General features: G+C 43.9%; 1 protein-coding gene across 1 annotated transcript in view; it reads right to left on the bottom strand.

The window, feature by feature from the left end:
- Positions 1 to 12,158, bottom strand: part of OSBPL10 (oxysterol binding protein like 10) — a 268,519-nt gene that overhangs the window by 230,939 nt on the left and 25,422 nt on the right. The window lies entirely within an intron of this gene.

Below are 12,158 nucleotides of genomic sequence, written 5' to 3'. Positions count from 1 at the left end.
ACTATTATTGACCCAAGACAAATGAAAATATACATTAAAAACAGACTTTTACAAATGTTTACAGCACCTTTATTCATCAAAGCCCAAAACTAAATACAACCCAACTGTCCAACAGAAGAGTGGATAAACAAACTGAGGTTCATCCATACGTCGGAGTACTGCTCAGCATAAAAAGGAGCTACTACTTATAAAGGCAATGGTGTGGATGAGCTCCAGACACAACAGAGCACCTACTATGTGACACCATTTACATGAAATCCAAGAAAGACGTTAACTGGAGATAAAAGTCAGGAAGTGGCTGTAGGTGGGTAGGGATTGGGTGATTGAAGGGAAAAGACATGGAGGAACTTTCTGGGGTAATAAAAATGTTCTGTATCTGGTTTGGGGTGGGGGTAACATGAATGTATACAACTGTCAAAACTCATCAGCCTGGGGAGGGTAGAGCTCAGCGGTAGAGCACATGCTTAGTTAGCATGCACAAGGTTCAATCCCCAGGACCTTCATTAAAAAATAAATAAATAAACAAACCTAATTACCTACCCCCTCAAAAAAAAACCACAAAACCAAACAAAAAAATTAAAAACAAAACAAAACAAAACTCATTACCCAAACTGGCCAATTAAAATCTGGCCATTTTCACTGTATAAAATTATACTATACACACACACACACACACATACATACATATATATTACTTCAACTAGAGTAAGCTTGCTAAAATTAAAATCTGATCATTACTTCCCTGCTTAATTGTATTCTGAAAGCCCCGTGAACTCAAGACAAAGGCCTCTGGAATGTCACACCTACTCACTTCTCCAGTGTCCACTCTACCTTTCTTCCTCACCTTCCCTCATGGGCTACAGTGCCAGCAAATTGAAGTTCTGGTATTTTCCCAAACAAATGATGCCCTCTTTCACCTGTAGCCACCCCGTTTTGACAAATCCACAACCCATGACATGGTTGACATCTAACCACTACTGTCTTTCAGACTAAAGACATGAGAGTCAAGACTCAGTGTGAAACAATAAATGCTCGAGAGGATGTGGACAAAAGGGAACCCTCCTGCACTGCTGGTGGGAAATGTAGTTTGGTGCAGCCACTGTAGAAGACAGTACGGAGGTCCCTGAAAAAACTAACAACATAAAAATAATGTACCATATGGTACAACAGTCCATTGTATGGATATGATCCAGCAATCCCACTCCTGGACATATATCTGGAGAAATCTCTAATTTGAAAAGATACACACACTCCAGTGTTCATAGCAGTGCTATTTACAATAGTCAAGACATGGAAACAACCTAAATATCTATCAACAGATGACTCGATAAAGAAGTTGGGGGGGGGTGTATACATACATATATATATATATATATATGTATGTATACACACACACTTATATACACAATGGAATATTACTCAGCCATAAAAAAGAATGAAATAATGCCATTTGCAACAACATGGATGGACATAGAGATGATCATACTAGGTGAAGTAAGTCAGACAGAGAAAGACAAATATATATCACTTGCATATAGAATCTTAAAAATTGACACAAATGAACTTATTTACAATAGACTCACAACCTGCCTCCTTAGCACAGTAGGCAGAGAGTCAGTCTCATACAATAGACTCACAGACATAGAAAACAAACTTATGGTTACTAAAGGGGTAGGAGAGGGATAAGTTAGGAGTTTGGGATTAGCAGATACAAACTACTATATATAAAACAGATAAACAACAAGGACCTACTGTATAGCACAGAGAAGTATATTCAATATCTTGTAATAACCTACAATGAAAAAGAATATGAAAAAGAATCTATATATAAATGTATAACTGAATCACTGTGCTGTATACCAGAAACTAACACAACATTGTAAATCAACTTTACTTCAATAAAAAAGACTCAGTGTGGATGTTACTTCCTCCAGGAAGGCTGTCCAATCCCCAACACTAAATTAGGAAACTCCCTTGGGCTCCTGCAACTCCCTGTGCTTACTGATACCACAACCCCTTCTTCTCTGAAATGTAGTGTCCATGCGTCTCACTAGGACATAAGCTGCCTGAGGACGGTGCCTGTGAGCTATTCCCCGCTAGCTGTGCCAGGAATTGAGGGCGGGCAAGTACTCAGTTAACGTTGGTTCCAAGAGTGACAGAAATACTTCAAAAATGGTTTCTCCTCAAGCTAAACACAGAGGGATGGAAACTTACAATATCAATACTTAAGGAGAAATAACTTCAAAAGAAAAAAGCTAAATATTTTCTATTTAATATTTCAGTAATCACATAGACACAGGAGATTGCATTCTACTGTCTGCTGCAAACAACAAGGAAAAGTAAGACAGACTCAGCTAACTCTTACTCCAAAAGCTAAGATAAAAGGGAAACAGAAGTCACCTTGGGTAAATAAATAAGTCTCAGGAAAGGCATACTGAGCAGAGAAGATTCCTGAATGAATATAAAAGCGGCCACTTTTTGAGTTGATTTAAGGGGAGCGGAGAGTTAGTCCAACAAACGTCCGTGAACAGTGTAAATTCCAACAGAAGCAGCTAGGAGCCAAACGATGATCTGGAAATGTACCAAGAGCTCAAAAGCATCAAGTCTAGACACCTCAAACTCCCCTGAGAGGGCTCTGGCAGCTTGCCTACTGCCAAGATCCCTGCTGACCCCAATTTCTTACTTTCCACATTCATTTTTAGATGGATTGCTAAGAAGTCAGCTTTAAGGGAAGCAGCCTCAGCTGCCAGCCACCTTCCATGTCTCAGAAGGGCGCCGCCCACCTTTTGTAAGGGCGAGAAAACGCACTCCTGTTAAACTCCAAGTGAAATGAATTCCTTAAATATCCGGGAGTGGAGAACATAAGTAAAACTCTTGCTTTAGCACTTCTTGCTGCCAGATGAATTCCCAAAGCTAAAAAAAAAAAAAAGTTCTGGCTGTATTTCTTCAAGGATTGCCTGATTTGCCAGAACACTTTTGAATATTCCAGAACTGCTGTTGGCTGCTGGGTGTCACCAAAGCTTCTCTTCCTTCCTTTTCCTCCCAGTCAAGAACCTAATGTGTGGCCCAATATTAAGAATAACACATTTCCCTTCATAAATTCTTTTAAACCCTCCCAGATGCCTCACGAAACCCTCCTGCTCAGTTATCAGTATCTGAGCCCAGCATCCAAAACCTTCCAAACAACACAGTTACAGCACAAGTGTATTTGTTTACTATGTCTTCAAGTTTGTTTTTATTTTGTAGATGAGTTCATAGTGTGCTTTTATTTGTCCTTTTGTGACTGGTTTATCTGACTTCGCACAGCATATTCATGGTTCATTCATCCTGTAGCAGGCATGAGAACTGCATCCTTTGCTAAGGTGAGTAACAGTCCATTGTATGGATACACCACATTTTGTTCATCCAGTCATCTGTTGATGGACACTTGGGTTATTTCTACTTTTTAGCTCTTGTGAACAATGCTGCCAGGACCACTGGAGTACAAGTATCTGTTTGAGCCCCTCTTTTCAATGATTTTGCGGATATACCTAGGAGTGGAACTGCTTGGTCATACAACACATAGTTTTGTTTTGTTCTGTTTTTAACTTAATAGCTTAAAAGAAAAAAAAAAAACTTTTTTCCTCATTGGAAAAGCAACACATGTTCACTGTGGAAAGTTTGAAAAATAATTACACCACCTAAAGAAAACCACTGTTAATATTTTGGAATATGCCCTTAAAATCTTACTGTTTAGCTACACACATACACAGAGTGAGACGTACATGGACGTTTTGCCTGAATCCAGCTTTTTCCCACTTAGCGTCACCTCAAGAGCATTAACTCCACTGCCATTAAACGTGCTTCAGAAACATCATTTTATATCTGAATTATACATCATCAGGTGGAGCATAACTTTCTCAACCACTCCCCTATTTGGGCTGTTCCCGATTTTGCATGGCTATAAATCACACAGCAGTGAACATCTTCATGCATGATTTCTTGTGTACTTCTCTGATTGCCATTTTAGTAAGATACAGTACTACAAAGAGCATCACTGGGTCAAACCACGTGAACACTCTTGAGGCTGTTGGTCTGTCTTCCATAATAGTCACACCAATCTGCCTCCCATGAGCAATGTTAAACGGCGTTTTTTACATTTTTTAAATGTAAAAATTTATAAATTATTAAAATAAAAAGTGTTACACAGTGCAATAAAAATACTACTTAAAATAAGAATAAAGTAAAATAATATGAAAGAACTGCTTCTAAACTGAAATCACTCAGTTAAAATTATTTTAACTTTTTTAACTTTCTGCCTACTCTGTACAAAGTATCAGGCTTCCTACTACCGACACAATTATGAGTAAGACACAGCCTCAACCATCACAGGCAGGGAGAGGGAGCTGCCGTGTGAGAAGTGCCGACAGAAGGCCAGGCAAAGTACAGTGGGAATAGCTGCCACCTGGGAGTGGCATGGAGCCTTTATCAAAGGACACAGAACCTGCCCGGCTGAGGGGAGGGGACAGGAAGTGAAGGTACGAGATGGGGGATGACACAGGGGTGGGCACTGGGTAGCACTGCAGCAGAGCTTGGGTTTGACTTGAGGTCATGGGAGATCACCTAAGAGCATTAAGGACTGCACAGGCTTTGGGAAGAGCCCCACGGAGATGGTGTTGAAGCCAGTCTAGAAGCGGACTAGCTCAGGTCAGGGAGGCCCATAAGTTGATGCCCGTGGGTGTCTAGGCCAGAGCAGGGAGCGTCTGAAAAAAGGGAAAGGGTGGGAAGAGCAGGGCAGAGGCATTTAGGGTTAAGTGGCTGGTTAGATATTGGAGAGAGAAGGAGACAGGAGTCACAAAATTTCTGGCTCCAACAACTCTGTGGATGTCAGAGCCATGGAGCCAAGACAAGAAATACAAGAAGAGTAGTAAGTGAGGAGGGAAGGTAAAGGGGGCAAGACAGAGAGGCCAGGACCCCATGTGCAGAGCACAACCAGCCTTCCCACGCACACCTGTTGACCCAGCCTGTCCCTGAGCACCTGGCACGGCACCAAAGCGTGAGACACCATCCTCCACCCAACTGTCCTGCCAACGGCCGCTCCAATGGCATCACTAGAGTGAGAAATCAGAGTGCTGTCTTTCTCACAATGGCAGGACCCTGTTTGGTCCACTGCATGCTTGTGGGTAGCTGTCCAAATGGCCAATGCTAGGTCCCCCCACCAACATCAGAAGTCACCTCCCAACCCTCTCAGCTTCTGCATCTGCCCCTCATGCATTATTCTGACAAGCACTGAGCAGGTACTGAGCAGGAGGTTGGTGGAAGTCTGAAGATGGGCAATAGTTGAAATCAGCCCTCAGCAGAACCTCACGGGGCAAAGAAGACTCAAGGAGACACTCCACATACAGAGCCAAGTGTGATAGGTCAGAGAGGAGAAACAGGCGATGAGTCTGCCTTGGGTGGTGTTCCCTAGAGTTAGTCATATGTGGGGGTTCCTGGGCAGATGGGTGCTCCAGGAAGTGTTCTCAAGAGAGACCTGTAAGAAAGCAAGGGAAGCCACAGGGGGAGGAAAAGATGGGGGTTGAGACCAGGCCAGCCTTGGTCTGACCCCACAGGGAGCCCGGGAGTCAGCTGAACTATGGCCTTGGTGCTGCCAGAGGCAAAGGGCTGGGTTTTACACCTCAGTCAGTGCTGTATGTCAGTCACGTGGTCTGGGCCAGCCCAGGGCAGAGGATGAGGTGCTTCCTCCCAGTCATTGCCTGGCCAGGGGGCTGCTACCTGGCAGGGCAGAATCTCCCAGTGAAGGACCCGGGAGAACTAACCGTGCTGTTGCCAAGTGTTGGGTGCACTGGCCCAGGAAACGGTTATCTGGGCAGGGCAGGAACAACACCCGCGACAGAATCCACCCCAGAAGTCCACAAGCACAACACACAGGTAGGAGAAAAGAGAAGGTTCATTCCTCATGATGAATCTTTCCACCTTTCCACCTCCCTGGAAACCGTCCAGATGGTTAACAAAGTCACCACCATCAGGTGGTTGAGCACTTTCTGGAAAGCCTTGAGCATGGAGTGGAACTTTACAACACAGACTGAAGGCTTCTCTCCCAGGGACTGGGTTTATGGTTCCCTGTTAGAAACAGCAGCCCACAGTCCCTGCCTTCTGCTCAGGTGCCCTCCAGCCTCAGAGTGAATTTCCTGACCGCACTGGAGCAATAAATGGGCAGTCATCCTCGGTCATATAACTGACAACATGCCTCCGGTTTTTATGGCGCTTTTTATGCTCACCTTATAAAGTTTCATGTTTTACTTTCCAGATTTCATTGTGTGCACGCAATGTGCCCCAGGAGTGTGGCTAAGCGCTTTTAATTTTTCAAAAAGTATTTCTCTGCCTCTCCTTTCCACTAAAGCATGGCTACAAAATGAGAAAAGTCCCCTCCAAACAAGATTTCTGTGCAGCACATATAATCTGGTCCAAGACATTCAAGCAGGAGTGAACTTAAGGAGAAGCCTTAAGGCTGAAACCCCCATCACCAACCTTCATGTATTTAGATGGCACACCTATGGCAATATAAAGCTGAATAATAAGTTCCAAAATGATGAGATTAACCTTGTAATAAAAAACTATCTGATTATCCAGGGCAGAGGGAGAAGGTATTTGGTAAGATGCCAGAGAAATTCTGAATCACCAACTGGAAATAAATGCTCCAATCAATTAACTCATTAGTTATGATTTACTCTCTAATTAAACTCACAGATCAAGTTTCTGACAAGACTAGAGCAGAGTTGGGTGTTGGGGAGGGATTCCAGGTTGGTTTCTTAACCAATGCAAACCTGCCTCAACTGTCTTTCCTAAAATGCACACGCTAACGACTTCATGAAGAAATGGACTAATCAACTGAAAAAACGGGTGACTGAAAGTTAAAACAGCAACAACCTGTCCTTACAGAGCACCCTGCATGTGCCCAGAACTGTGTAAGGAGCTGGGCATTTGCACTCCTCTCCCTTCTCATGAAAACACTGTGCAGTACGGGAGATACTAAAAGATATTAGATCTCTACCTCATGCCACAGATACAGAGGGCCAGACAAATTAAAGACAATTAAGAAAGGTAAACTGAAACTTTCAGCAGAAAATGAAGAATGTCTTTCTAGTGAACCATAAAAGAAAATACAGAGATCCTGTCACATTAAAATTAAGAACCTCTTAGGTGGGGGTGGGTATAGCTCAGTGGTAGAGTGTGTGCTTAGCATGTACAAAGCCCTGGGTTCAATCCCCAGTATCTCTATCAAAAATAAATAAGTAAATAAATAAACCTAATTACTTCCTTCTTTAAAAAAATAATAAAATAAGAACCTCTTGAGCTGAGATTGTCTGTAGATTGACCAGGTTTGGATCAGAGCTGGCAGCTAGGTTCTCAGTGAAAAATTTGAGCTGTCAGTTGTGCTATGGATGGACGTAGTGATCTGAGAATCAGCAATTTTTTAAAAGTGGGTCTCTGTAGGAAATTCTACTTATGTTTGCTTGTGTTGGCTTCCCAGGCATCTGAGATGAGACTGCCAGAAATGGTGACTGTTTCTGTCAGTGAATGGAGCAGCTATCAGCAGTGGGAAGCATAATAAAGTGTGAAAAATAAATAAGATTTTGTTTTTCAAGAGCATCATAAATAAAGTTAAAAGATAAGCTATAAATTAAGAGAAGATATTTCTGACACATACATCCAACAAAGGATAAGTATTCGGGATATATAAAGAACCTTCTATACCAATGTGAAAAAGATAAATAACCTATCAGATAGTGGAGCAAAAAGACACAAGCTGGAATTTCACAAAATAGGAAGAAAAAAATGACCCTTAAATGAAGAGCTGCTCTCTTTCTGATAATCATGGATATACAAATTAAAACACTAAGGAAATACTATTTATACCCAGTAGCTTAGCAAAATTAAGACCTCTAGGGGGAGAATATAGCTCAGTGGTAGAGTACGTGCTTAGCATGCACAAGGTCCTGGGTTCAACCCCCAGTACCTCTGTTTTAAAAAAAGAGTGGAGGGGGAGGGAGGAGGAGGAACGGAAGGGGGAAGAGTCGTCCTCGCCTAATCACAGACATAGAGAGTAAATTTATGGTCACCAGTGGCGAAAGGGGGTAGAGGAGGGATAAGTTAGTTGTTCTGAATTAGCAGATACAAACTACTATAAATAAAATAGATATGCAACAAGGTCCTACTGTAGAGCACAGGGAACTATATCCAGTATCTTGTAATAAACCAAAACAGGAAAGAATATGAAAAAGAATATATATATCACTTTGCTGCACACCAGAAACTAACACATTGTAAGTCAATTATACTTCAATTAAAAGAAAAAAATTTTTATGTAATAAGTCTAACACTGGAAGATGTAGAACGATGGAACGTTTATACTCCACTGGTAGACATTAAGCTGGTACACTTACGTGGCATCATCCTACAAAGTTGAGCACTCAGATACCCTAAAACCCAAAACTCAACTTCCACATGTACATCACGGGGAAATTCTTGCGCACCTGCGCTGGGAGACATGCGCATGCGCAGAGCGGCAGCATTGCTCCCGGGAGCAAAAATCACGGAAGATATCCCGTGACTTCTCTTATTTTTCTAACACAAATAGGACCTTGGTGCAAGTGAGAAACCATGCCTTGCTGCACAGTGGGTGGGTTGAGAAATCGTTTTATGATAAAAGTGATAAAGTAATCGGGCCCAGGTTTTCTCACTAGCTGTCAGCTTCAGACTCCTTTCCGGAGAGCCCCTGCTGGCTCTCTCACACTCCCAGGTACTCACTCGGCGGTATTTCCTCCTCAGAGAGCTCTTCGCCCACCGCGTCCAGAACTGGTGCCCCTCCACGGTGCTCCCCCACCCCCTAGGACTCCACGCCACGGTCCCATGTCCCCTTCCGGGCCCATGGCTCCCCGAGGGAGTGACCCACCAACGACCTCCAGCCACACGTGGCAGATGGAAAGCAACGAATGATGAAAAACCGAACGAAGGAGTGATCCATCCTGCGATGTGAAATCCATGCACATAAAGGGAGCAGAGGGGACGCGGGATAACGGGAAGGACATGGCCACAGCAATCAGACTGCCCCGTGTTCCCGTGTCCATTTCGACATCAGTCGGCTCGGCTGTAATAAGATCTTACTAAACCCCGCCTCACGTGATGCTTAGGATGCGCGGCGACACTGTGTGTGAAAACGCGTCCCGAAGTGATTTTAAACTGAGGCTGCACAGTGAATGGCACGAAGGAGTGTAAATTCTGGTTAAACTCGTCCAGGATGGGAAGTATTTTGTAAAACCTTTCCCAATATTTCTCAGATGCAAGGAGGTTCCAGAACCTCGGCGCTGGACAGAACAAAGAAGGAACTAGCAAGCAGCGAGCCTTGCTGAGTCCAAGCCTCCTCACCTTACTTAATAACCTACCCTACCTGCCTCCCTGTTACCACGCCGTGCAGTTCTCCTTCCACCCTTTCTTCTCCCCCTCAACCATCTCAGCCACCTTCCAAAAAGATCTACCTAACCTTTCAGATGTCATTATATGTAAATATGCTCCAAAGGGGTCTGTGTGTATGTGTGTGTGTGTGTCTGTGTGTGTGTGACAGAGAGATGGAGGAGGAGAAGGGAAGGAGGGACAGAGGAAGGAGCTGGGGACAGGAGGCAAAAAAGTGACTCGTTTTTTCCATCAGAGAATTTAGCAGCTTCAGGTGCTGACTAATTCATGAACAGAAAATCTAAATAGGCATTTGTTTCCAACTCCAATGCAACCAACTGAGACTATATTTCTAGCATGTACTCAGCATAACGAAATCCTCTGCAACAGAAATCACTAGGAGAAGGTGGCATTCATCCTTTTTTTTTAACCCTAAAACAATTAAATGTCGAAGATGCCCGCCCACTGGCCCTGTCACTCCTCCTGCACATAAATCCCCACTAACACTAGTCTCGAGAGGGAAGGGAAAGGGACTGGAGAGAGGGCATCCCGGCCACGATGCGGAGACTCAGAGAGACTGAGCCCCTTCAACTCTAATGAGCCTTTGGGCGCTGGTGACATCAGGACGAAAAGGAGAAAGAAGGAACAACCTCCAAGCTCCATAAGGAAGGCTCACAGTTCTTCCTTCTTCATGGCAGTGATTTTAAAGTTAGCCGTCTCCACAATTAAAAGGAATCAGTGCCGGTAAGACACGACCACACAGGTGAGTCTCAAAATGTTAGGCTGACTAGAGGAAGCCAGACAGTGAGAAGCACCTACTGCCTGGTTCCATTTATATGAAATGCCAGAATAGGCAAAACAAATCTATAGTTGGAAAAACAACAACAACAACAGGGTGGTGGCTACCTGTGATGGGGGGCGGGGCAGGGGCACTAGGGAGCTTTCTGGGGAGGTGGTGATGTTCTGTACCTTGACACGGCTCTAAGTAACAGGTGTATGCAATTGTCAAAGTTCAGCAAACACACACTTAAGATTCATGCATTTCACTGTGAAATTTTACATCAAGAGGAAAAACTGCAAATAAAGATCATTAATATTTGTTAATGACATGCATGCTAAAATATTTAAAGGGAAGTGTACTGATGTCAGCTATTCACTTTGAAATGTATAAAGAAATAAAATGGGTTGATGGACGGATGGAAAGCTATGTGATAAAGCAAGTATAATAAAGCACTCATTGTAGAATCTGGATGATAGATATACGTGTGTTCCCTGTACCATTCTATCAACCTTCCTGTATGTTTGCAATTTTTCATAATAAAATGTTCAAGGAGCAGGGGGACAGTCTGGCATACAGGGGTTGGGAAAGGTAAGCTAATTGCTAAGAAAAAGCATAGAAGCTACTGTATCCCCTGGGGTTTACTGCAATTGTGAGCTACAGAAAAAGATGGCAAAGTTGAGCATAACAGAAGTAATTTTTGGACAACCACTATACATCAGAGGTGCAGGTTAGTCACCTGTCATCTGTTATCTACCATCGCAATCTCCCTGCAAGGCAGGCATATCACCATTTTACAGACAAGCAGACTGAAACTCAGAATGGAGTGTTAACTTACCTGTGGTCATCCAGCTGGAAACTGAAATTGGTTCTGCCAGCCTCAAAACTCCAGTACTACACATAAAAAGCACCGTGAGGCCAAGGTCAGGACCGTGCCAAGGGCACAGGCATGGTATAGCAGCTGCTCCCACCCAGCAGTGCCACCTGCCACACAGTGGGCAGCCATGCTCCTGGTAACACTGCTGACAGCTGCCCTGAATCTCAGTCACTGAATTTTCCCAATGGCCCCCATTAGCCTCCTACACTCAATCCTTCACCCTCTGCTCTTTTCACTGCAAGACCTACCCACCAAAGGTTTAGCCATCACATCTAGGTATACACCCTTGGTCACAAATGCTGCAAAGTGGCTCACTCAGCACCATCCAACCGTCTTCAAGCCCACCCACCTTCCTGCTCTACCGAGGCTAAAAAGCTGGACACTCCCTTCACAGACTCCCTTGCAGCTAGATTCTTCCAAGCAGACACTCCCATGCAAGACTTGAAAGGCAGAGGAGAACAGCAGGAGGCAGCACTCACGTGCTGGGCGGTGAGAACTTTCAGCCAGACAGTGGGAGGCGTATCTGACGCTTGGAGCAGCTGCACAGAGGTTTCAGTGTTCTGCCTCTAGTGTCATAGGTACTGGCGCAGAAGTGAGTTAGAACCATCTTATGGTTGGGAATTGGTTGGAGATCAGCTGTGTCATTGCTGAACATGTAGCATCAAAGGTTTGTTCTTCCAGAAATACTATAAAACTGGCTAGTAAATCCCCTGCTGCTTAGACAGCATAAAAGGAATCTACTGTCTGCAATTAGGATCCTAACGGGCATGCTTCTTCTGAACAGCTCTGAAGGTATGAGTCTACAACTGCCTGCCAGACAATAAAACTCCCCAGTACAGGACATGAGCTTCCCACTCTCCATGCTGGAGGGAGGACAGGAGGAGTAGGGAGAACATATTAGTCTGTCAGCTTCTATGACTATACACACGGTCTTCAAGAAAACAAACCTAGAAGAGCCTTTCATGCATCCCAGGTAACAGGGACAAGAAAGCACATAAAAATGAGGGCCTTTCAAGGGCCCTTGCCTCAGGCCCTAGGGTGGGATTTGGAATAGAGCAGGTCAATCTCGGA

Source organism: Camelus dromedarius, chromosome 17 (assembly GCF_036321535.1).
Source record: "Camelus dromedarius isolate mCamDro1 chromosome 17, mCamDro1.pat, whole genome shotgun sequence".
In the NCBI taxonomy this organism is placed as follows: Eukaryota; Metazoa; Chordata; class Mammalia; order Artiodactyla; family Camelidae; genus Camelus; species Camelus dromedarius.
Note: the sequence above shows the minus strand (reverse complement) of the source record. Positions and strands in the feature narration are given on the sequence as shown.